The following is a 27,214-nucleotide window of genomic DNA, read 5'->3' as shown; positions in this document are numbered from 1 at the left end:
TGTTCTTCTTTTCTGTTTCTTTCCTTTCCTTGTAATAAGAGCTTCTACTAATGAACACGATAGTTGGTTAATGAAGAATGCATTGCCTATTTAGAAATATACATATTTATGCGACCTTCTTTTGTTCATAAATGCTAATATTTATTGCTTCTTTGTTGAGATTTTATTTTGTGTTTTGTGACAAACAAAAGTACGATTAGTGAAGCTGTAAAGTTCTCATGGTAGCTGCCTGTGTTCCCAAGATAGCAGCATTAGTGTCTACAGAAGCAGTTAATGCTGTTTATCATTAGTGACAGAGGCTGGGAAGGACCTTCCGTGGCTTTTATCTTTCACCTTGCCAACAGAAGTTGATGAGCTTTCTGATTTAAATTCATAGGTGATGCTCCAGGATTTATATGCACTTCACATGGACAAGCTCACAGGTAAACCTATCCTGCTGATGGAGTCTAATTAAAATCATTCTAACATTCTAATACTGGACATCCTTAGGAAAACCATTACTTTATCCATACTTAATGTCAAAGTTGCCCAATGAAAACATGAAATATAATAAGCTTATGAAGAAATTATCTCATGTCTGCTTTAAAAACAGTTTATTGCATCATGATGTGATCTTTTTAGGTGTATACTGACTAACGAAGGTAGGACACATTTTTATAATGAAAACACATTTTTAAAAGTTAAAGTTTAGTAGCTACAGGAGTTTTGAAATAAATCAAGACAATTACAATGAGGTAGCACACTTGAATGACACTAGTCAGTTTTTTCCACACACAAAAAAATTTCCAAACTGTGGACCCAGGGAGTGATGTCAATTACCATCAGAAAATCAAAATTCAATGTCAGATTTATTTGATAATTTGAGTGAAAGTTTAAACAGTTTTTGGCAGTACATAATAGCTTTGTAGGTAAGAGAGTAATGTATATTGTGATTGTCTAAAAGGATAGTATGGTAATATTTCCTAAATTTTTCAGGAATCATTTTTTGCAGCTAGTTTTTCATGAAATTATATTAGAAATATTTTCTATCATTGTGAACCACCATGTACAATACTTTAAAATTTAAATTGGATAAATCTTCATTCACACCAATAGTCCTAAAAATTTGAATAGTTTTCTTTTGCCCTCAAAACAAGCTCTATGCTCTTTAATACGACGTGTAAGTTCGTACTGGGACCAGGTCTCTGTACCGTAGCCCTCATCACTCTGTTCTGTGCTTAAGCCACTCGTATATTTATCTTCCTCTGAGGCGCAAAATGCTTGGCATCTCAATATCTTTACTTTGTTCCTGCAGGAGGCTCTCTTTCCACCTCAGTGTCTTCTTCTTCAGAGAGGTCTTCCACCTTTGTCTTTTCTAAAGCCTGCTGCTCCTACTGATAACTATTTCCGCACTCTGCGTAGTACGTTGTGTCATTTATGTATTTAGTTTCTTTGGTGTGTGAGAAACAGTAAGCTGCATGAGGACAAACCAAATCTATTTACCTTGTTCACTGCTGAATCTTAGTACTTAGAATGATGCCTGCTACAAAGTAGTAGGTATTCTTTATGTATATCCTTGGATGAATATTCAGATTTCTCAATGAAAATGAAGAAAATTGGGTACGAGAGGGACGTTCTCTTTTTGCTTTCCTTCTGTTCTAAAAGACAATGAACTCTGGGGACTTAGGGGAAGGGTGGGAGCGGGGTGAGGGATAAAAGACTACATATTTGATAGAGTGTACACTGCTTGGGTGACAGATCCACCAACATCTCAGCAATCACCATTAAAAAACTTATCTATGAAACCAAACACTACCTGTTCCCCACAAAACTATTGAAATAAAGTAAAATAAAATAAATTATAAAAATTAAGTGACAAAAAACTCAATAAATTCAGTCATTTTCAAGAAATAAATAGTATTGACTAATATTTATTAGAAGCGACCATCAATGTAATATATAAAATGTATCATAAGATGGTATTTTAGAGCTATTACTAGTGAAGATAATAAGATGCAACAAAGATGAACAGCTAAAGTTTAGATTAGCTAAATCAAGCACCATGGGTTAGTAACTTCTAGTAATAATATGAGGTAGATCGAATATCGGAATGCAACAAAAATGTTAACATTGTAAATTCATTTATGTTGATCATAATTTCACAACGATTGCTTAACTGTTTCTAAGTAGAAAACATGACAGCTAAAAATTATAGTGAAATTCGTCATCTTCAATAGTTTTGGATGCATCCAAAACTTCTTTTTAAAGTAACGCAATTCTGTAAGTGTAATGCTATTTGTTTTAAACTGTAGAGTTTAGATTAAGGTAAAAATAAATGTTTTATGGTTTTCTAAGTAACTAAAGAAAAAGAACTTTGAAAGTAAAGGTCAGGTGTTTCATTTCCCTTTAGAAACTGATCTGAGTTTATTCTGAGACTGGTTTTTAGGTTTTCAAAATTTACATGAGGGAGGCAAACTCTTTGACTTTCATGTTCAACTCTGAAAACATTGCATTTTAATACAATTTTCCTCTTGATTTAATGATATCAGCTGTATAATCTAATTTCTTTTTGCAAGGGAAAAGCATCCCAGTAAAGAGAATAGCCTTTAGTAATAACAAGACACTCCACAAATCAATATTATACCCTTCAAAGGGATCTGAATTCACAGGTTCAAGAAACTGTGACCCACAAGATTGTTTCCTTTTTTCATCAACAAAAATACATTTTATTCAAGTTGTTACATTTTTGGTGCTCCATTAAATTCATTTTGTATGACTGGCAACTGTTGCACTATAAAGACTAAAACAGTGGCTTTTATTCTATAACTGGAGTTGATGCCACATTCAGCTTTCATTATTTCCTCTGACCCACCTTATTCTCTGACATCTTTTGAAAAATGCACATTCTATGCGAGAAAGCTTTAGCAAACATTTCTGTTTTTCAATGAGTTTGACAAAGTCCAAATGAGTATTTCTGAAAAACATGTCGGGTGACAGGCAAAGAGTTTGATACCTTTTCAAAGAGTAGAGTTGAAATTCCTTCCCCATACTACGTAAGTCATCTTGGTTATTGCATAAATATTAATATAGATTATTAAATGTTAATTACACCTATCAGCAGTATTCAAGTTAAGAGCATAAAATATTTCCTGAAACCCACAAAAAAAACAGGATGCAAAGGAAAAGAGCCAACTGATCCAGTACCAATGATTTAGAATTGTGACACCTTAATATGTTCATATTTTAATATCAAATTGAGTATAGATGTTTGTGAATAATTGGTTTCCTCAATTCTAAATATCCTCCATTTCCTATTTTCTTTTGATTCAGATAATCAATTACTTTTTCTAGGATACAATTACTAAGATCAGAGTAAAATCATAAGGAACTATAAAACAGTATACTATAGATTTCATTCTAATTAATTAAAGGAAGTTAAAATAGCACAGATAAATTTCACACAGTAACAGCACAGTAAATTTTTGTTTAATGTATTAATATAATCTTAAAAGTAGAAGGGAAGAATATGAGCTTCCAACTACAAATGATATTTTAGAAAATAAACACAAAGTTAGAAAGTGTAGTTATGAAATCATTAAATTAACAGAGCTAGTATTTATTAATAACCACCTACACCCATGTATTTTATTCTATATATGAACATAGGATATGTGTGCATGTGTATGTGTGCGTGTATTTCACATATAGAGAAGTGATATAAAGCATGCAAAGACAAATGTGGCTGATTGGAGCTGATTTCTGTAGTAACAGATTCTGCAGGTTTTGGAATAAAAATAACAATATTGTGAATAATTATCAACTTTATTCTTATGTTTTCTGCTAGTTAGGCATTACATGTAATTGATGAAAAACAAACTTCATTTTGTTCTGAATCTGTGGAATTTTGACTTCTGATTCCTTGAGAGTTGATACGGATGGTAGAAGGAACAAGCCAGTAACTTTGAATTATGTATTTTTCTATATATATATATGTAAAGATTTTGTTGGCAATTTATTTTTAAGACTGTAGTAAAACGTTCTAATATGTAGCCATTCCTTTTTTAATTAAAAGTCACATAGCATTTTGCCACAAGTTTTCTTGCAGCAAGATATGATTATAATAATAAAGTATATTTTTAGAGTTTATACTCTATCCACCTCCTAAAAGTACTGAGCTCCTCAGTTTCAGCTGTCACAGTAACTTTCACCAGCCTGAGCAGGGCTGCAGGCTGTGGGATGAATCGTCAGCATTCAAGGGCTTGATGTTGTAAGGATGTCCCTACCTTTGCCTTGTGTTTGTCTTGTACTCTAGATCTTCATTGCTATAGAGTGCAGGACACACTGAGATGCCAGTATGTCAGAAAGGCTCAGAAAAACCATTCTCAGGAATCATCACTCTAATCAGCAGAAAGCCCCTGACATGCAGCTATTTAAACTCACCAAGCCTTTTCTTTAACATCATGGCAATCGGTGCTAAAAAGTTAAGTGTGATCAATTATTAAAAAAGAATCAACTCTGAAACACTGCAATGTGACTATCAAATAATTATTGTATAATTGTACACATCCTTGGAGACTTACTGCAGTGGTAATTCCTTATTTACAAAACAAAAATAAAATGAGCTAAAACAAAAACAAAAGCAAAAAAATATAAACAGTAAATTGTACTCAAAATAAAATCTGATCATTCTAGGCTAAGGAGGTATTGGCAGAGAAGTGCTTATATGGTTCTAGAACTCTCCACGCTACAAAAAGGCCTCTATGAAGTGTAAATAGTAAGCATAAAGAGAAGTCCGGGAGTTATATTAGATAATAAGCAGTGGGCACACTCCTGAGTTAGAGATGGGATAGGAGTCAGGAGAAAGACTTTAAGAGCAATACCAGGTGAAGGGTGAAGCCCTATTAATCGTCTAAAAGCAGTTTTCTTTCTTAACATCATTCTGCTTCCTGACTCATGATTACCACATATTTACCTGATACATCATATATAACATCTTATTCCCTACACAAAATAAGTTATTTATTTTAACTGCATCTGTTTGAGAATTATTCCATATTTGCTTCTTTTGATTAGTCATAATATTTTCTTAGAGCACAGCAATATATACTCAAATCTACTATGCAGATCACTCCTAAAAATTAAAATTTGATGGAAAATACAACTGTTCAAATGATCTTATATTTTACAACATTATTGGTGTCTACTAGTTACTCAGCTGTAATAAAACAATAGAGACCAAAAACAAATATTTGACAATTTTAAAAGAAAATGAAGAAATAGTGAATTTATTATACCACCATATTCTTTAAAAATTTTATCCAAAAACCACATCAATAAAACTGCCAACACTTATGAGTGCCATTAAATCAAACTAAATATGGCCCAAGAAAGCCTCTGTACTTCCATATTTGGGTCCTTGTGGACCAAGTGTAATCTAACTTAGCAGGTAGACAATGCTGAACACCTAACTTAGGACTACACTACTGTAACAACAGCTGAGTCTCCGCTAATCCCAGCAGCCATACTTCACAACTCAGACACTGCTGACTGTTAACTGTGTTCAAATAAGGCAACCTCCCAGCTGTAAACAATTCAGCTGTTTCTGCATCTCACTTCCATCTTCTGTATGTCACTTTCCTTTTGTTGTACATGAGTTTGCTCTGACCGTGAGGCATCCCTGGAGTCTCTCTGAATCTGCTGTGATTCTGGAGGCTGCCTGATTCATGAATTGCTTTTCTTGCTTATTTTTGTCTGTCTTGCTCTATTAAACTCTGTTAATTTGTCTGAAGTTTTATTTTAATAGTGCTAAAATTAGACAACTTCAAGAAATATGACATTTCAGATAATTAGAAATATATGAGTCATATTTTAAGCATTTCATATACAAGATTGTGGGAAAAAGTTAATATAACACTTTATACATAAAACCATATATATATATATAAACATTTGCCACCATCCAGTTAAATAATTGACCATTAACCATATCATTCAATTAGCCTCATTTTTCTCTCCATTGGAATCTTCATTCCTCCCAAGGTTAACGAGTCTTTTGAATGTTTTCATATCATTTATTTCCTTTCCATTATGGATACAATCTATTTAACCTTTTTATGATTTTAAATTTTATATAAATGATTTCATATTGTATACATTCTTCAACACTCACTGTTCCTCCTTTGATATTTTGTTTTCAAAAAGTTCCATTCCTTTATTGATTTCCACCACTATATAGTATTTTGTTTAATGAATATAACTTACCACAATTTAATCATTTCTTCTTTGATGAATAATCGAGTTATTTCTAGGAATTTTTCTTTTAAAGACTGTGTTTCTCTGAAAAGACTAATAAATATCTCATGATCATGTTGTACATGTGCAGTAATTTCCAGGAGTAAAACTGCCAAATTAAATAATTTCCAAATATTCAAATTTGCAAGATAAATTCAAATTGGTTTCAAGGAAATAACACCAGTTTACACTTCCACCAGTGTTGCATATCATATTCTACTTTTACATTCTTGCATGTTCTTGTTATAGTATCTTTTAAATCTTTCCCTGTCTGAAGAAAGAAAAACGACATCCCATTGTTATATTTTTTGCTGATTATGTATAGAGTATACATATATCTTACGGAATGTACTGCTGAAATGCATGTGTGCATTTTTCACCATTGGGTGTTACATTTTTCTTTTTTTTCTCCTTCTCCTTCTCTCTTTTTTTTTTTTTTCTTTTTCAGATGGAGTTTTGTTCTCGTTGCCCACGGTGGAGTGCAATGGTGCCGTCTTGGCTTGCTGCATCCTGCACCTCCCGGGTCAAACTATTCTCATGCCTCAGCTTCCTAAGCAGCTGGGATTACAGGCACCAGCCACCACGCCCGGCTAAGTTTTTTTGTATTCTTAGTAGAGACGAGGTTTCACCATGTTGGCCAGGCTCGTCTCAAAAGTCCTGACTTCAGGTGATCCGCCGCCTCAGCCTTCCAAACTGCTGGGTTTACAGGCGTGAGCCACGGCGCCCGCCCTCCTTTTCTTATTGGTCAGAAGTTTATTATTATCTGTGTAATATTTTGTCAAAAAAAGTATGTGTGTGTATATATACTTGTGTGTGTATATATATAATATTTATACAATTTTCCATAGGTGTGTGGCTTTTCTTTTTATATTGCAACCTTTGATAAACCTTTATAAACAAAAGTTTTAAATTTCAAATCACTGGAATTTATTGACCTTTTCTTTCAGGAAAAAAAGAAAGATTATATACCCAATTGCATATAAATATATAAATGTTTTCCTGTATCCTCCAATAAAGCTTTGTTTACTTTATTATTTATTTATTTATTTATTTATTTATTTATTTATTTATTTATTTTCTTGAGACGTAGCCTCACTGTGTGGCCCAGGCTGGAGTGCAGTGGTGTGATCTTGGCTCACTGCAACTGCCACATCCCAGGCTGAAGTGATTCTCCTGCCTCAGTCTCCTGAGTAGCTGGGACTACAGGCGCGCTCCAGCACCCCCTGCTAATTTTTGTGTATTTAGTAGAGGCGGGGTTTCACCATGTTGTCCAGGCTGGTCTAAAGCTCCTGTCCTCAGGTGATCCACCCGCCTCAGCCTCCCAAAGTTCTGGGATTACAGGCGTGAGCCACCGCACCCAGGCGACACACTGTTTATTTTTGATTCATTTATTTTTGCAACTCTCAACCAGTTAAGAAAAGAAAAAATGATGTGCTGAATTTTTCAAAACAGAAAGCAATATATGTTGTTTGGGAGGAGAGTGAGCAGGGAGGGAAAATGTATAAATAAACTGATAGTAGGAGAGAGAATCCCAGACATGGCTCATTTGTTAATGTTTAGAAGTGCATGTCCTGTGGCTTTTTGCAAGTAAATAAAACTTAATCATGGATGTGTTTTGGTAAATAACTTGTTCATCTTTGTTTTATGAGGTTGGGCTATGATGTAGTAAAATCTATCAAATAAATAATAGCACAGGAAAGAATTGATTTTGGGCAGGTTCACATTGTTAACAGCAATTTCTTTGAGTGATCCCTATTTTTCTTTCAGTGGAGAGAGAATGTATTCTTTTTTAATTATGTGCAACATTGATTTTTTTTTTTTTTTAACTGAAAATACCCTTTGAGAAACACTTTACCATTTTTAGAGGTGTTTGTTATGTTTTGGACATAGAAACATAAAAAACACCTGCAAAATAGCGAAGTGTTTCTCTCTCCTTTTTTTTGGAAACTAGATGCCTTAAGATTGTATAAATTGAAGCTTCTCACTTTGACATAAAATTGGATGTTATTTGGAAAAATTTCTACTGAACATAGTACACACATTCATTTTGCATGCCACATTCATAATCATGTTTTAAGAATAAATGAAGACGTTCTAATTTGCAGTAATGATTATATTTAAAACAAATAAATATAGAACAAAGTACCATGTGAACAATCGTGCAGAACAAAGTGAGAAGCTGTGATTGAAGGAATCTCTGCTTTCCCCTAACTACATGACACTTTATTTGCATCCTTGCCATCGTACTCACTAGGCTGCAGTTAGCAGAGACCACAGGCCTCTGGAGGTTCTAGGAGTGATTTCATACCTGCATATAATTCAAGGTAGCTAATTATTTCAAAAGTCATCTTGATGGTGGTTACTTTGAGATATACGCCCTTAGTTGATAAACCATTTATAAATAGGTAGAGATTGTGGGGAACGTGGTCCAACCGTAGCAAAGAGAATACAAGAAAGTGTAAGGTACTAAGGAGAACAGGTCCCATCCTGAAACTGGGGAATGAGAACTGGGTGAGGAGAACAACTAGACAGGGCAACTGAGCAAGCTAAGAAACTCACAATTAAGGCAATAGGGTGAGACCTCTGAGTGGCCGTTCCTAAACTGGAAGGTTGTCTGAAGACCCAAATTCTTGGTTCATCCTTGTCGACATGGAATGCTTGCTCCAGCTAGAATATAAAAACCGAATTTCAAACCTTGGCTGTGCTTCTTACTGGCAGTGTGTGTGTGTGTGTTGTGGGCAGGGTCCTTCAACCTTGTAGTGGGTTAGTTTCTGTATTTGTTGACTAGAGACTGAAATGCTTAACAGGGTTGGAAGGGTGATTAAAAGAGACAATGTAAGTGAAAGCACCTTGAATACTATCTTTTGCATAATAAAGATTACTACTAAAGTGTGAGAATGAGAAAGGCGGGAATTGAGCACATACTTGATGGGGAAATCTTCATATTTGCCAGAAAACACAGAAAAGCCCAGGACAACATGTTTCCCCATTTGCATCCAGTATGAAAGGCAGGCATTTCTCAGATGTGGAATATTCTTATAGGTAGAATAAAAATAATTCCCTTCAGTATGTTTTATCTTTATTCACTTGTCCCTAACTTTACTTCACCATACAAACAATAGCAGTTCCACAGTCAAGCTAAGCCTCCTGGCTCACTCTGGGTTCCTAAAGCAATCTCTCTGAGTAAGGAATACTCTGGGAGTTAGGAGATAATTTGTCTCCTGGAGTAGCTGAGGGAAAAGGTACACAAATGAAAGTTTTGTTGAAAGTAGCAAAAAGGGATTGAAAACAGGTCAGGCTACAGACCGTGCCCATTACACTATATTTACTGTAGGTGTTTGGAAAAGTAATTTTTCCCCCTAAATCACTCATATAATTAACTGTTCTATTTTGCGTGGGATGTTTACTGGAAATTTTTTAAATAGATAATTTAGAAAAAAATAAGCAAATACACGTTAGTGTATATACAATGTAAAGTTATACATCCTGTTAATTCTACTAAATTGTTTACTTTTCTTCTTTTTGCTACCTAGAAACACAATCCTCTCACTGTTGAACTGAGTTATATGCCCTTTTTAGGGCATATATTTAGCTGAAGTTGGTGTTCATTTTATCTTCAAGTAGCAAATATGAATTGATGTAGCTATGTCTTTTATTAAAATCCCGATACTGACAAATAACAGAGTAGATAAAACACTAAACTCTTGTATAGCTTTCTGCATGCAGTTCTCTGAAAAGGAAAATTTATATTAACTGGTTCTATATTTTAATGCAGTTTTATATATGGAATATACTAATTTCAAATTTCAGATTTTAATATTTATATAGATTTGCTATTATTTTGAAATATATGTAATATGAACAATATTTTTCTAAATAATTACATATTCTGTGATCTTTTTTTCAATATGATTACATTTCTTAGTAACTGTGATTTATGGACACAGAAATTTAAAGATGGACGCCTAGCTATAGCACCCAAGTTCTATTAGCAACCGAGTTCTATAGCACCACAAAGACTCTGTCTATAGTTTCTTTGCTTTAATTCTCGTCTTTAGTTGCTGAAAAAACAACTGACGCTTTTAAGTTAGACTATCTGCATAAAAGAAGCTGCTCTCAGCATAGATTATTTTCTTAGAGACCCTGACATAAGTCCAGTAGTGTACAGGCAAATGTTTAGTAACTGGCTCTCCAGGGAACCAGGCTGCATTGCAGTGGCACCATCACAACTCACTGCAGCCTCGACCTCCTGGGCTCGAGCAATCCTCCTGCCTCAGCCTCTCAAGTAGCTGTGACTACAGGAGCATACCACCATGCTGGGCCAATTGTGTTTATTTTTTGTAGAGATGAGGTCTCACTAAGTTGCTCAGAATGGTCATGAACTCCTGCCAATAACTGTGTGTTGATGATGGAGGGAAGAAGAATAGAAATCATAGTAAACCTTGGCAGAGAGGATGATAATTAATTGTTTGGCCTGGGATTTGTCACAGTAATATGTTTGGCCGTGTGGTTTCTCTTGGAACATTTTATCTCTTTCAGGAAAGAAGCGGGTTACTAGTTTATTTTCACAATTCTTGAAGCTTGCAAAACTGTGATTTTGTACATTAAAAAATCATGTTTTCAGAAACAGCTACATATATGTGTGTGTGTGTGTGTGATTATGTATGAATGTACATATGTATTTAATATACATGTCATCTTCTTGATATGACAGTATGCCTCATTTTAATTTTTTTTCACAAAACCAAGGTTGGCAGTGCAATGTGTGGGATACAGAAGCTCTGATTATGGGGAACAACATATGCTAGAATGATTAATATTTTAGCTAGCCCAGACTTACCATAGCCAGGAAATTTTGGCCAATTAAGGAGGAAAAGAGAGAACCATCAATCAAATCAAAATTGACAACCTACCCACCTCCACCATCTAAAAACAAACACAGAAAAATCATATTCGACAAGATGGCGCCGAAAGCGAAGAAGGAAGCTCCTGCCCCTCCTAAAGCCGAAGCCAAAGCGAAGGCTTTAAAGGCCAAGAAAGCAGTGTTGAAAGGTGTCCACAGCCACAAAAAAAAGAAGATCCGCAGGTCACCCACCTTCCGGCGGCCCAAGACACTGCGACTCCGGAGGCAGCCCAAATATCCTCGGAAGAGCGCCCCCAGGAGAAACAAGCTTGACCACTATGCTATCATCAAGTTTCCGCTGACCACTGAGTCTGCCATGAAGAAGATAGAAGACAACAACACACTTGTGTTCATTGTGGATGTTAAAGCCAACAAGCACTAGATTAAACAGGCTGTGAAGAAGCTCTATGACATTGATGTGGCCAAGGTCAACACCCTGATTCAGCCTGATGGAGAGAAAAAGGCATATGTTCGACTAGCTCCTGATTACGACGCTTTGGATGTTGCCAACAAAATTGGGATCATCTAAACTGAGTCCAGCTGCCTAATTCTAAATATATATATATATATATATATATCGTTTCAACATTAAAAAAAAAAAAGAAAAATCATATTCATCCATCTGGTTTCTTTTTGAAAGGTATGAAGTGATTTTCCCCCTGTATACATTATGATATCTAAGAAGTGTTAGATAGACCTTACGTAAGTTACCATCCAAACAACAAAATATATTTTAACGAAAGCACTTAATCTAGACCATCTGGGGGTATTGGATAAATGGAAATTCCGAAATTCTCTCTCCTATGATTGGAGAGAGCTAGGTTTTCCAGGACATTGTGGGTATCTTATTTGGTTATATTTAAAACAAAGTCTATACATTCACTCTTATTTAAAGTAAAGCTTTATCTTGCTTTCTTCTGGCTATATGTCACTTAAGTGCATTTCTATGGTGCCACAGAGGAATTGAATAGAATGGTCATCCAAAAGTAGTTCTAGAAGGCCCATTTTGCACCCACAATTTTGCTTAGTGAAGTACTCTTAAATCAAAAGGAAGTAAAAGGGGATATTGGTGAATATAATTGTATCAAAAATATTATGCCATAAATAGTATAACAAGTAGTATGGAAAATGCTGAACAGCATTGAGTAATTAAGTGATTGTCTTCATTTTAAAGGAGATTAACATTTGCAGAAAATATGAGGAAAACCTAAGACATTGGAGTTACAAGACATCTAGGAAGTGGCCCGCATAGCTATTGACAATGAGCTAGCTAATTTATTATGTTCTTTTTCTGTATCTATTCTACATATTACATTTCTCTCTGTATTCTGTGTTAAATATTTGATATATACCATATAATGTGTACTCAAATTCAAGTTCCATTCTCCCTGATCAAAAGAGACTATCCGGGCCACTCAAGTCCTTCTTTCGTCGAGTTCTTTACAGTTACTAGAAACATTTCCTATAATTTTTTTATTCTCCTTAACTTTTCCAGTAGTTTTCCTTCATCTTATTTATGATATTTTTTGTATTACAAAAAAGCTAGATCCCATGTAATGCGTGTTCAATCAAATGGAAAAACAATGGATTGCCTTCTGAATTTCAAGGCCAGGTATGCAGCACTGACTATTCATTTGATATTTGCAAAGTACATTGAGAATAAATGCATAACGTGTTATTTCAACTCTTCCTTTTTAATGATTTTCTGAAGAGAATTGTTGATAAAAGGGCAAGTAAATGTTAAAATTGTATGCATATTTTATAATTCTTGTAGAGTAAAAGAACGAGTTAGCATCCTAATTTCATGAAGTCACAATCGGCATAGTAAATCAAACCAGTGAGTATACATATAAGAAGGAATAAAAGAATTATATAAATATGAAAAACACAATAAAAACAAATTATGATGTTTTGGCTTATATATTTGTTCATTCAGATAATATTTATATAATGAATTTCCAATGGGAGACATCATGCTAGATTCTGAGGATTTAAAAAAATAAGTTAAAATATAGGTTCTTTATTTTTCCCGTGAAGAAAGAATTAACACTCCCTGACTGGGGCTTCCATTCCATTTCAAAAAGACATAACCTTTCAAATCATTGGTTAGCTCTTTGTCAATATCTCTAACTTACTTAATCAATTGCACTTCAATCGTGGTTCCTCCTGATTATTTACTTGCTTTTTTCCAAGGTATTGAAGTGTAAAATCACACATTTCTGTCCTTGTTGATGCTACTATATATCTATATCTCAGCTTGGCCAAAACTTTCTCTGAACTCTGCTACAGTCTAACATTCTTGCTATCTAATTCTCCTTCCTTATTCTTCTAGGCATAGGAGGTCAGGCCTGTATACAATGTCTATTCCTGTTTTCTCTTCTTTATACTTAACAAGTGTTTCCTCTAATAAATCTCTAGGTTTAATCCTCTTTGGGATCTGATTCTTGAAGAACCAAAATTAACCAAATCTTCATCCTGAAAAATGAACAAATATAAAATGCATTTCAGTTCATAGCCAACAGATAAATAATCTCTGCTGTACTGCCCACTCCCTCTTTTTCTCAAGTCTCAACTAGCTTAAAAATAATTTTTAAAAAGTCAGCATCCTCAGCTCTGTGAATTCCTGTACATGCCAGTCTCCTCCATTTATAGCCAAATTGTAAAGATTAACTTTTACTTAAAAACCTCAAGTCAGTGTTACTGCCATATCCTTGGGGCAGCTACTCACTTGTGTTCATATGATGGTAGGAAGAAGGTGAAGAAAGATATTCCAGAGAGCTAAATGCATATATTCCTAGGTGCATATAGACACCTAGGAATAATCTGGTTTAATTTGTTTAAATGTACAGTTGAACAAGGCTGGGAGAAAATGCAGAAGCTATACTTCATTAGTACGTGCTGATTACCTCCAATGAAGTACTTACTAGATCTTAATGCATTTATAAAGAGTTCAGTTAATACTAGTTGAAAGAAATAAAAGATTAAAACAGAAAGACGGAAAAAAGGAAGCACAGAAGTATAGTTTTGTGATTAAAAAGAGGACATAGAAAAATGTTAAAGAGTGACAGTTCCAAAGGAGATATAAAGACAAGATTTTTCAGTGGAAGAGATTATAGATGTTTAAGGGTAAATAGAAAATATTTTCTGGTGGAAACAGAACTTAACCTAAATTTTGTCGGAATAGGAAGACTGCTATAAAGGATACACGAGGTGGAAATCTCTTCAGACAAGGCAGAGACCGAAGACTCATATGTAAACTGCAAACTTAAAAACAACAATAGCAACAATAGTCAAGACCAGACACAACAGAAGAATTGTATTGTGCAACATAAATCTTTATTTTGATAAGGATACTAAAATTACCTTGGCCAAAGTGCCAACCAAGCAAGCAGTGCCAGCAGGGGAGCATAACCATTTCATACTCTTAGATGCGGATCTGTTATTTGTCTGTCTATTGATTTTCTCTGAAAATGTGATATACTCAGACTGTTTAGAAGCTGCATAGGCATAGGGCAGAAGGATGATAATCTCTCCGTAACCATTTGGATTAGCTGAATCCACACCGATATTCAAAAGACTGAAGAGGTTGTGGCCAGATCACTTTCAAATTGAATTCTACAATGTTCAAAATAATTCCCTTCACTGTGGATTTGAGAAAAGAAAAAACAGTCTCTGTACACTTGCAAATGACAGAAAAGCTATTACAAGCTTCCTGTCGTATTTTGAAAGAGTGTTAGCATTGGGAGAGCAGAAAATTTGGAGATGTGAAGGAAAATTTCTCTTGGTGGAACAGAAATAATATTTTCAAAATCACTTAAGAAAGATAAAATAATAAAGATGCCAGGACTTTGAAATTACATTTCTAAATATTTGGTATGCTTGAGAACAGTGAGCGAGATTGCTAGAATCTTGCCTTGCTACATCTCAATATTAAAGTATGAGAAAAACTTCGTTTTTTTCATATTGATGTTCTTACACCTGATATAACTGAAGTATTTTTCCTAGTAGATGTTGACTTGAAGCTTGTCTATCAATGAAGCCACATAACTGTGTTACACAGGCTATGGAAACTAACACATGATTATAATTATTATTGATTACTAATTTATATTGAGCCCCTGAAAATATCAATATCTTAGTTTGTTCTTGGAGTCTACAAAATAAATTTAATTTTTTTCTATATCACAGTGTTTAAATATTTCAAAAGAGTATGTGCCATCTAAGTCTTTTCTTCTGTAGGCGGAATATACATCTTCCTAATTTTAATAACACTTGCTTTGAGAACTTTCCATTTATTTTTAGATTTTTAAAGGAGCACACCCAGCCCCTTCAAATTAAAACAATTCTCCAAGTAAATTCTGGCCAATACAGTATAAAAAGTAAAGTTATTTTTCTGGACTCAATTATTCTATAAACTCTTTAGGGACAGCTTGATTTTGTAATGAACTTAATAAACTTAGAATACATTTAAATAGTATACTTAATAAAGAAAATAAAGCAAAACATGAACTGCTGTTCAGTCAGCTTTTCCTTACCTATACTTTTGTATTGCTGTTTTTCTCATTCATATGGAGGCCTTCATATTTATTCTTACTAGCTATCATCATTTTTAATTTTCTTTTTCTGTGTGGTGTGCTAAGAACATCTGAACAATGATTCCTTGCTCTATTTAGTGAATTGGAAGCAAATACTGTGTTCATCAACTTGTACAGCTGAATTTCATGAACAATCTCAGGGATGCAGTTTGCAGGATTAGTTGAAGCAGAGGAAACCTGGAGGCAAAAGTAAATTCTGTAAAAAAAAAAAAAAAAAAAAAATCCTGGGATAAATGATAGTTGTAAGAAAAACAATGCAACTGTAAAGAACTAATAAAAATCAATGATTTACTAGGTGTATACAGTAAGTCAAATAGTGACTCATGTTTTGAGTTTAGGTGTTTAAAACTTGATAAAAATTTGGCAGACACAATGATGTCCAAAGGGAAAAGTGGTCCGGGAGAGGGTTGACGATCCTGACTTAGATATATTAATTTGGAAGCGATGGTGACACAAACAATTAGAAATTCCCAAAGTACATGCCAATGATGGGACAAAGCTGCTCTGAACCGCAGAATGGAGGTGAATGTTGAAAGTTGATATTGATAGTCATCCAAGCAGAAATAATTGCTGAAGCCCTAAGAAGAAGGGCTCAGAATTTTCTGAGACATAAATTATCTTAAAGTTATAAGCTCTGGGATTCCAGAAGTTGTATAAAGCCTAGGGAGAGAAATCATAAGGAAGCCTTATGAAACCGCATGGAAGAGGTGGCATACCAGAAAGAGATTCATCCGTACAGAACAGAAAATACTGAACTTGTCTTTAAAGTGCTTCTCTTAATAGAGCCCTCTGATATTAACTTAATAAGACTTAAGATAAATCGTAACCCCTTTTGTGCGTAAATCTCCATTAAGGTTTTTTTTTTTTTTTTTTTAATAACGGCATATTTGCTCTTATTATCAAAACATATTATTGTTTTTAAAACTTTATCTTAAAGAGGTGAAATATATTTTGAAGCTTCTTAAATTTGGCATTAATTTTAAAACAGTTCCTCACTCCGCCCCCCGGGTTCCCGCCATTCTCCTGCCTCAGCCTCCCGAGTAGCTGGGACTACAGGCGCCGCCACCACGCCTGGCTAATTTTTTGTAGTTTTAGTAGAGACGGGTTTCACCGCGTTAGCCAGGATGGCCTCGATCTCCTGACCTCGTGATCCACCCACCTCGGTCTCCCAAAGTGCTGGGATTACAGGCGTGAGCCACCGCGCCCGGCCTAAAACAGTTACTTTTAAGATGCATAGCAGAAAATTGTGTTTTTAAAAAACAGTTAAATTATTAGTTTACAAATAATTGTTTTAATTTGAATTATCTCTGTTATTCTTTTATAGTTGATGTCTCTTCCATAAGCTATACATTCCAGAGGTAACATAGGGAAACCCCATCTCTAAAAAGAATAAATGAATAAAGATAAAATTTAGCCAGGTGTATTGGTGCATGCCTGTGGGCCCAGCTACTCGGGAGGCTAAGGCTGGAGGATTACATGAGCCTGGGAGGTTGAGGCTGAAGTGAGCTGTGATCATGAGCTGTGATCATGCAGAGAAAGACCCTGTCCAAAAAACTCAAACAAAAAATTGAAAAATGAGGGGTATATGTGTAGAAAAACATAACACATTGACTACCTCTGGGAGCATTATAAAATACTTAAATCTAATGTAACATTATTACTTTAAAATCAATTGAATTTAATATAGACTTAGAAAAAAAATTTATTGAAACTCATAATTAATGTTTCTGGCTACCATCCAACAAATATAAATGAAATGATCTCAGCATTAAAATATACTACAGATAAGACTGACTTTCTTTCACATGAAATCGTTTGCTACTCCAAAAAGTTTGTGGATTTTCTTCAGAAGAATAAAAATATGGGAATATATAAACTGTTCATTAGAGCCAGTCGACTTATGAGATCAACATTTCATATATCGTCTTGAAAAAGCCCCTTGTGGCTAACATTCGCAAAAGATAATAAGAAATCAATATGAAGTTTATATAATTTATGAGTTACAAATTACACATCAACGATTGAAGTGAATTCTTGAGAATTTTTAAAATTATGTCTAATAGTTATTCAAGATTGGATGATCGGATGTTCTATGAAACTTTAAAAATCACACTCATTTTTTAATTACTGTCTTCCAAGGAGAATAAATGTTGTTAATATTAACTTATTTTATAAATAATGATAATTTATTATAGAATATTATAATTTATATTATATTTAAATTATCATTATAAATAATTTATAAAATAAATATGCAATTATATTTTCAGTATTGATTCTGAAGTAGAGAGTCTAATGTTTCAAAATAAATTTTCCCTACGCGACTGAAGATGTAACAAATTTTGTGTGTAATTGGAGATTTTAGATGTTTAACTATTCATTTATTTCATCGGTAAATGTAGGTTAGTGAAGCTGTAAAGTTCTCATGCTTGCTGCTTGGGATCTTAATTTTTTTCTTGGCCAGTTATATGTTATTATGCATATATAATTACTTTTTCACCTTATCATCAGCATTTACTGTAGAAAGATGAGCAATAAATGGAGCCCCTTTTTCTTGATAAAGTGATCAGCAACTTCATAACTTAGTTTTACTATTTCCTATGTGACTGGCAATGACTCTTATTTTGTTGGTAAATAAAATTGCTTAAATAAATATATTTTTCTTTACACTAGCATTTTAAATTATTGCAGCAACAAATCCTGCAATGTCTAGATTTTGTGGTAATCCAATATCTACAAAATTATATAATATGCAGTCTGTAGATATATGGATAGATTATTTTTGACATTACTCATTATTTTTCAAGACTTTGAACATGTCTTTGATATTTAATGTTGAAAATAATAAGTCAATGGCAAAAGGACAGTCTTTTCAATAAATATTACCAGGAATTTTGGACATTCCACATGCAAAAAATAAAGTAGGACTCATTTATTACCACATAAAAAATATTTTAAAATGGATCAAATACCTGAACAAAAGAGTTATAAGTTTAAAACTTTTAGAAGAAAAGTTTCATGACTTTGGCTTTGCCAATGATTGCTTAGACATGACACCTAAAAGCAAAGGCAACAACAACAAAAAATTAGATAAATTGGACTTCATCAAAATTAAGAACTTTTGTTTATCAAAACTTACTATAAGCAGAGTGAAAGTACAACCAAGGGAATGAGAGAAAATATTTGCAAAACACGTATCTGTTAAGAGATTAATATACCAAATATATTTTTAAAACTCCTACAACTCAAAAACAACAATACAACCAAATTCAAAAATGGGCAAAAGACTTTAAAGACATTTCTGTAAAGAAGATAAACAAGTGGCCAGTAAACACATAAAAGATGCCCAATATCATTAGCCATTAGTAAATTTGTAAGTCAAAATTGAAAGTGAGATATCACTTCATACATTAGGATGGCTATTATATAAAAGGAAATAGGAAATACCAAGTTATTGTAAGGATGAGGACAAGCTGAAATCTGTGCATTGCTGTGGAACAGAAGCTTTGTAATTCCTCAAAGAGTTAAGCCTAGTAGAATTATTATATGATCCAGCAATTTTACTTCTGGGTACAACCCAAAAGAATGGAGGAGACACTCGAACAGACACTTGTACACCAATGTTCATAGCAGGATTTTTCTCAATAGCCCAAAGATGGAAATAATGAAAATACCCATCAACAGATTAATGGATAAGCAAAATGTGATATATAATACAGTGGAATATTATTCAGCCTTAAAAAGGAATGGAGTTCCAACACATGTTATAACAAGGAGGAACCTTGAAACTATTATGTTAAGTGAAATAAGCCAGACATGCAAAGACAAATATCGCATGATTCACTTACATGAGGTATCCAGAATAAGCACCTTCATACAGACACAAAAAAATTAGAGACTACCGAAGGCTGAGGGGAACAGGTATTGATTAGTTATTGTTTATTGGGTACAGAATTTCTATTGGGGATGATGGATAAGTTCTGAAAATGGATAGTGGTGATGGTTCCACAACAGTATGAATATGTTTCATGCCACTGAACTGTACACTTAAAAATGGTTAAAATGATACATTTTAGTGATTTTAAGTATTTTACCACAAGTAAAAAGCAAACAAACATCTATTTTCAAAACCTAGATTACAGATGTTGGTAGCCAGGTTCCTGCCAGAGGAGAAATAGGGTGACATCCAGAAGCCTTTTACTGACTCAGGGATAAGACACAGGCAAGGGGTCTCCTTGGAGCAGTGAGTCCTTAACGCTGGTCTCACTTTCCAGGGCAGCCATGGCTTCTTCTGCACTTCTCTTTTGTGCCATTGACCCTGATATCCTTACCTGAACTCCTCCTTTAAGTGTGAACCAATTCTGTTGTATTCCTGTCATCTGACCCTAAAGAATCCTGACCAAAATCCCCTCCTGGCTGCTGCCTCCACCTCACAACAGTGGCTCAATTCTTTACTTTCAGAAAGAGGTTATTAACTTGGACATGATGATTTCCCTTTGTAAAACAAAGGCATTATAAACAAAAACAATAACAAACAGCTCTCCTTCTGAGCATTTGGCTCCTCCTCTCACCGCTAAGCTGGGCCAGAAGCTCTATGTACCACATTCATGGGGGGACCTGCAGCCTGAACCACAGCCCCGTTCAGGATTCCTGGACTGGCCTCAGCTAAGAGTTCTCTTATTTATCTCACTGGCAAAAGTACTGGCGTTGAGTCACTCATGGCAGAGCCTTAGGAGATGGACAAGGATCTTCTCAGCCTCTGTCTTCCAGAGAGATACTCGAGGTAAGATTCAGTTTAAAGAAATAAAAGATGGCAGGTTTAGGCAACAGAAGGATGGCTGGCTTTCTCCTGAGGAAGCACAGTTCTGCAGATGGCTTGGTGGCTGGGAGACCCATCCCAGGGGAAACTTGGTCGGCATGTGGTGAAGACAGAAGGGCCACAGGAGGAAAGGAGCAGGGCTCACTGTGTCGCCGCAGAGGAAAGTCACATCTATCCAAGGACACTTAGATTGAAGGAGGATATTCTGGATGCCTGGAAAATCCATGCCATTTTAAGAACTTGCTAGTTTCAGTTGATTTTCCCTCATTTCTTACTGTTGAAAGCTGGGTCTCTCAGTTTACACATTCGGAGGGACCCGTTAGTCCTCTCTCCTACCTGCCAACATTGACCGGACATAAAGGAGAGAGGGAGCCTTTGCCATCCCCTCTCCCACCTCCACCAAAAGTAGGAGAGTCGAGCTGGGAGTGGGGGCTTAGCGACCGGGAGCACAGGCACGTTGACACAACTTTCACACCTGCCAAACCCAGAACGGTCACAACCACGCAAGATGTTTGCCTGTGTCTTCTCTATTTAAGAGAGACTCGGATTTTTCTTTTTATAGTTTAACTGCTGTTATTTCGCTAATGCTACAGTTATTCTTATTGAAGTTTGACAGTGGTATATTACCTAAGATAGTATAATAATGTAGTTTTATTATAATTCATAGAAATATATTCTTTCTACAGTTTGGGATCTTTTAGAATTAGTATACATATCATGTTTTCATTTAAATAAAAGTTTCATTATTACTTAAACCATTATTAATGTTTTACATAGATTTAAAACAATAAAGACCATTTCTATGAAGAATACTAACAGAAAAACAAAAGAGAAAATACAAGAGCTTAAGAAAGGACCTATTTAGATATTTATACTCTACATTACAAACCATAATAGTATTTTTATTAGTAGGTAGATTTTTTAAAAATGGATAAGTTCCATTACAGTAATATTCAAGTTATACATAAATCCTCTATATAACTACACTAGTATTAGAAAGGTCACCAAACTCAATAACTTTGCTCATATGTATTTATTAGTCACATCCTTTATATATTTTTGTCTTAATTTAGTTGCTTTTTTGTTTATTTGACTCCCTAAAAGGTATTGTTCTCCATGTTTTATTTTCTGTAGGTCACAAAAGAATATTTTTCTCAATAAAATCTTGAAGCACCTAATATAAAAAAAATCCATCAACCAGTTATTAAATATATGAAATACAGAGACTGACCAAAGCAATGAAAAGAATGTCAGAACAAACTGTGACTCTGCAGTTTGAGTCTGGGAGGTCACCAGAGGTCCTCCTCAGGACCAATTCATTTTAAAATGCACAGCCTTTGAAGTGATACCTCTTGATGCCAGTGCCTGTACTAGAAGCTATGATCAAAAACTGTAAATCTTTTTGTCACCATGACTTTTATAAAGCAATCAATCTCAATCCCTCAGGACAAGAACTTTGAAGAAAAAGATTGTGTTTCTCCCATCTTGAAGGACTAGTAAATCATTTTCAAATTGATATCTTGTCTGATGTTAATATAAATATAGATATATAATCTATCTATTTTGAAAATGTAATGAATAATTTAATGATTTGCTGGGAACCGTATTTTCCACATCATTATTGCTTCACAGTAAACATAGCTGAAAGGTTAGGATGAAGCTATTCTCTTTTAAGATGTATTTGCTAGGTAGTAATAGTATTTTTGTTTGATTTTTGGAAGTATTAAGGTTTAAGAAAAAATGAATGAAATTTTTTTAAATTTTAATTTTTAAAATTTCTTCTGGAGACCTACTAGATTTTAACTATCCCCCTCATGGTGATTTTATATTGCTCAAATTGTTTTCATGTGGATGAAGTGACATTGTATTCTTTACATTTTAAATATGTAGTTCTTTACTGCACACCAAACCAAAATTGAGTAAAAAAGTGCATTGAACTAATACTTCAGTGGGATCTTCACATGTTGGTGTTCACATTCTCTTTCTCAAGGGCATTTCTTGCACTTATGTTTGTACCTAATTCCTTCATAATTAATGCCATATGCTTGTATATTTGTTCATTTTTTCTTGTAACATGTTCATGGAAAAAAAAAAGTAACTTGGTCTTCAGAGTCAGTGATTATCTCCTCTTAGATGCAGTTTGCCTTTAATATTAACAGAGACATGCATGGTGAGATCTTGCTCTTAATAAGGCAAATCCAGTTTTGACCACCACCACAGCAAATGTGCTCGAGGCATTTTTATGAATGCAGCTAGCTCAGGTATTATTAGAGCATTAAACGCATACACTTGAATGTATTTCTATTGTTGATACATAAACACAATACGGGTTTTTAGATTTCAAACTTTCAGAAGATTCTAAATAAACAAAGCATTCCTCTCATAAGCTCATTCAGCACAATATTCAAAGCTGTCATATGTGTTTAGCTGAAGAGTGCTGAAGACAATGGCTATGTTGGTATGACATGTTTAAAATACATTGAATTAAAGAGAATCAATAAGTATTGTACTTTTTGCCAAATCCTGTAACTGAATCATATATTGTGAACAAGCTGATCAGATATTCAAAAACTGGCTTGTACCAGTTGGGCTAAAAAGAAAAACTTGGAATTTTACATGGACAGAGAAATCAAATTAAGAAACTTAGTTATGGCTTATGTATTATATATATACATATATATATATATATATGTATATATATAATATATGACATGTATATTTGAAATGCAGATACAAGTAGCCAAATTATCAAAAATTATACAAATTCCATCTTACCTCATTGTGTTAGTTTTAAATTATTTTATTTAGCTTGTAAGCTTGAATTTGCCTTGGAATATTAGAATTTGTTAGAGTCAAGAATTCATTGTGGAAATTGTACAGTACACACCATCATCCCACTACCTCACTCTTTTTTCTCCTTTTATTCACCATAGCATTCCTTCACTTTGTGAGGTGACTTTGTGCCCTTGGGACCTAATGACAGCTTTAATGATAGTTTACAGCTTATGTATTGTCTATGTGTTTATGTATATTTGATTTTTCACATGAAAAATAGTCAAATGAAAGGATGATTGGGATTTTTTAATGAACTGAGACTCCAGAAACAAAAAATCAAATGAAAAGAGCAGTTAGGAAGAATAGTTTTGTATTGTATGGTGGAAAACATGTTCAATGCTTATGAGAATTAGCTATTTTTGTTGAGTGTTTATTTGATTTCCTCCAGCTTGCTATTAATTTTAGGGAAAAAAAATCAATCTATATAAGACAACCCTAAGTGCTTCAACTGCTTGAGTTAAATGTGTTTAAAATATAAAAGTTTCGATAAATGTGGGGACATCTGTTCGAATAGGCTGTATGATGACTTCGTCTTCATATTATCCTGAGGTTTTACTAATGTAATATTTATAAATGTAAAAAATTTGCTGTCAGGTGCAAACCTTGTTTGCTTACTCTGAATAACATCTTAATTAAAATTAACATCTTAATTAAAATTCACCTCTTTTAAAGTTTGTTGCTTCCAAAATCAAAGTGGGGAAAATGGTTTTGGCCAAAACAAATACTAGAGTGATAAAAACAGTTTAGCAGTTTAAATGGACCTTCCTATTTTACAGTTACATTATATTCATGGTATATATAGTGGATGTGTTAAAAATATACTTCAGATATGAGAAGTTAGTAGAAAGCAAGAGTGATTTTAAGAAATCACTAAGTTAGATAAATTATTAGTGCAAATGTTCAGAAATTTCCAGTATTTAAATACACAATACTGTGAAGAACTTGAGAAAAAGCTATTTGGGGTAAATGTTGCCTTGCTCACCCTGGAAGGCCTATTTGGATATATTTACCTATTACTCTACTTAGAAAATCCTTAACTATGATTTACTCAAAATCTCTCTATCCTAGAACAGTTTAGATGGCCTGACCTAGGATTATTAATTGATAAGAGTACAAATAACAATTTAATTGAGTCATTACCCTGTTCCATTATCTCATTTTATCCTTACCATAGCTATGATCACCACACCACAGGAGAGCCTCAGAGCCAGAGATCTGAAGTAACCATTCATGTCACCCATCAGTAGTGGAAAAACAACCTGAACTCGTTAGTCAAACCAAATCCTAAGCTCTCTGTGATACTACTCCTCTGACTCAAAATCCTTAACAAAATTCAAGGATCTATTTTTGTGATCAAGGTTGCCATCACTCAAAAGTAATTCAAAGATTTATTTTTGAGATCAACGTTGACCTCACTCAAAAGTAAAGATGAAAGTAGCATTCCTATAGAAATTAAAAAGCCTTGATTCTGAGCAAGGATTTCTTAAAAGCTCCTACTTTTTTTAAATTTTATTTTTATTTAAAGTTCCAGAGTACATGTGGAGGATTTGCAGGTTTGTTACATAGGCAACCGTGTGCCATGGTGGTTTAAAAGCTCATAAATTTTCAAATAGAAAGAGGTTCTATATTCCTGATTTCTAATAATATATGATTATTGTTAGAATAATATATTCTAACACCAGCCTGGGTGACAGAGCAGGACCCTGTCACAAAAATAAAATAAATAAAATAAAATAAAAAGTAAATAAAAGTGGATATAGATATATGTGTGCATATATATGGAACACTGCAAAATATATAAAGCATTATATATGGAGAAAAAAATTTCAGGCCTTTACAAGTAATTTAACGATAAGTGGATTATAAAAATCACTTACAAAGATGTCTTTAAAAATATTTGATTTTAGAGACCATGCAATAGACAATTTTGTATTAAATTCTATTACTGTATTAATAATAAAAATGAAGGATATTTGGATTACATCTTCTCAATTCATCTATGAAGTTATTTTACTATTTCATTATTTCCTTTGACTTGGAGAAGAGATAATACCAGGAATTTGTTTGAAGAATACTTACTAAAAATCTGAAACTTTCACAGAAAAGATACCATATTTTTACAGATCACAAATACTTTCTTTTTAAATTTCTATAAAATTACAGAACTGTTGCTATACAATACATTTTGAGGTTTATTTAATACAACAATAGATATGTAATATAATATGTAGGTTTTTAAATCTTAACTCTGGTAAAACTCAAAACCAAATTTAATATTTAGCTGTAATTATAATCCTTGCTGTGCTTCTTTGTATTACTCTTCGCTAAAGCTCAGAACCATGTACTTTTTACTGTATTAATTGCCTAGTTGAGTTTTCTCTATGTCTAAGATTGAACTCAGGATCTTCTCTTCCAAATCTGATCTTCCTCCAATGTTCTCTGCATTAGTAAATGGAACTACCCTCTCCACCTCTTGACGTCATTCTTGACACCTCTTTGTTCTTCTTGCTCTGTCACAGAGCTTGCCAATTTTACCTCTTGAATATTGTTCGCTTCTTTTCACTTTTTTTCTTTCCAGAACTATCACCTCTTGACTGCTGTGTACCTGTCATACCACAGTATTTCTATGCCACCTTTTGTCATTCTCAATTTACTTTCTACACAGAAGACATTATTTGAAGAATTAAAGACAAAATATGACCAGGGTACAGTGGTCATGCCTGTAATCACCTCACTTTGGAAGGCAGAGGTGGGAGGATCCCTTGAGCCCGGGAGTTCAAGACCAGCCTGGGCAGCATAGGAAGACCTTGTTCCTACAAAAAATAATAATAATAATTAAACAGGTGTGGTGGTGCATGCCTTTGATGCCAGCTACCAGAAAGTCTGAGGTGGGAAGATCTCTTGAACCTGGGAAGTCGAGGCTACAGTGAGCTGTGATCACACCACTGTACTCCAGCCTGGGTGACAGAGCAAGACCCAGTCTCAAAAGCAAAATAAAATAAGATATGTCATGACATTAGTTAGAATTATTCAATGATTTCTTGGTTTTAGACTATAGACACAAATTAATATGTCCCCTGAGCTCTATAAAATTTGGCACCCTCCTGTCATTACAGTTTGGGTTTTGTCATTCTCCACTGCATTGCCCATGTCCTATTTACCCTGGCTTTATTTTGGATTTTTATAAATATCTCATTTCTTTTCTCTCAGAACTTTTACACAACCACTTCTACCGTTTTGAAATATCCCCCTAACCTCTCGCCCACCTTTTACTATTAAACCCTTCTTCAGCTTTCAAAATTAAGCCAAAGCACAATTTCCTAAAAACAATTCTGTTCTCTTTATCAAATCATTTCTGCATGACTTTTTGCTACAAAGGAAAGTTCATGGGTCATGATGTTTAGATAGTTTCTAGAAAGAAATTAGCAGTAATGGTACCTCTTCCACAAACTGAAGATTGTGAAGAATTAATGAATAATAAGGCTAAGAGCAGGGACTCACAACTGTAATCTCAGCACTTTGAGAGGCTGACTTGGGAAGATTGCTTGATGCCAGGAGTTCTAGATGAGCTTGGTTAACATAATGAGACCCTGATTCTACAAAAATGAAAAATAAAGCAAAGCAAACAAAGAAAAACTTGCCTGGCATGATGGTGTGTGCCTGCAGTCCTAGCTACTTGGGAGGCTGAGGTGGAAGGATTGCTTGATTGTGCTTGAGCCTGGAAGCCCCAGACTGCAGTGAGCAACAGGGCAAGACCCTGCCTCTTTAAATAAAACGAAGAAAAAGGAGAAG

At 34.2% G+C, this 27,214-nt stretch overlaps 1 protein-coding gene and 1 pseudogene across 2 annotated transcripts in view; both read left to right on the top strand.

The window, feature by feature from the left end:
• Positions 1-27,214, top strand: part of CADM2 (cell adhesion molecule 2) — a 1,093,258-nt gene that overhangs the window by 409,545 nt on the left and 656,499 nt on the right. The window lies entirely within an intron of this gene.
• On the top strand, positions 11,232-11,746 carry LOC111545140 (annotated as a pseudogene). Its single transcript, XR_002732353.2, has one exon. The product of XR_002732353.2 is annotated as a 60S ribosomal protein L23a pseudogene (transcript).

The sequence above is a fragment of the Piliocolobus tephrosceles genome, chromosome 2 (assembly GCF_002776525.5).
Source record: "Piliocolobus tephrosceles isolate RC106 chromosome 2, ASM277652v3, whole genome shotgun sequence".
In the NCBI taxonomy this organism is placed as follows: domain Eukaryota; kingdom Metazoa; phylum Chordata; class Mammalia; order Primates; family Cercopithecidae; genus Piliocolobus; species Piliocolobus tephrosceles.
Note: the sequence above shows the minus strand (reverse complement) of the source record. Positions and strands in the feature narration are given on the sequence as shown.